Source organism: Olea europaea, unplaced genomic scaffold (assembly GCF_002742605.1).
Source record: "Olea europaea var. sylvestris unplaced genomic scaffold, O_europaea_v1 scaffold399, whole genome shotgun sequence".
NCBI classification, from domain to species: domain Eukaryota; kingdom Viridiplantae; phylum Streptophyta; class Magnoliopsida; order Lamiales; family Oleaceae; genus Olea; species Olea europaea.
Window position 1 is genome coordinate 143,282 of NW_019259490.1, and position 908 is coordinate 144,189.

A 908-nucleotide genomic window follows, 5' to 3' on the forward strand; every position below is an offset into this window, starting at 1 on the left:
GGAGTTGATAAAGGTAGCTAGATTTCCACGTGAAGAAATTGTAGAAAAAGGGTGATTTTATTTTAATATTATTTTTCTTTTGGAGAAAGAAAAGGGCAGATAATAGTAGTCAAATAATTTTAATATTTGCTTTGGTACTAGAAATCTTGTCCACCGTACTCTATTATAGTAAGATTGAATAACACATAGATATTTATGTTCAAGATGCTAGATTTGATGAATAATTGAAGTTGATTTATGATTTTAGTTTTAAGATAATCATGACTGCACGTGTATAATAATAATAATCCCAAGCACAGGCTATGATAAATTTTGATTGTTAATCATAATCCTAATTTGATTAGGATAAATGCTAATTGTTAGTGCTAATCCAATATGATATATCTTAAACCCCTGTATCCATTATTCAATTAGAATTTCAGTATCAAACTTCGGTAAGTAAATAATTCACCAAATTCTAGACCAGATTTTGTGAGTTGAAATAAATAGCTATTGTAATTCCTTTCTCAACACTCTTCCACTTCATTAATAGTGTGTACTGTTTTGTCCTATATAAATCATATCACTTTGTTGATGGAACCTTTATCACGTGATTTGGATAAAAACAAAGGTGTATTGTACATACCCAATAAATCTTTTTGGTTGAATAAGATAAAAATTAATGGTGCAGTGTCCCACTTTTTCAAAAATCCTGCACTATAAATACCTAGTGTGCCTAGGGGGATGGACCACACAAATAGAGAGAGATAATCAGAGAGAGAGAGAAAGAAATTAGAGGCACACTACCCAACAGAAAAAAAAAACCATTGAGAGAGAGAGAAAGATCAGAATACATCCTAAAAATTATACACACGCAGTAGAGAGAGGTAAAATATTTTGAAGAGAAAGCAAGCTAATTTTATTGACGC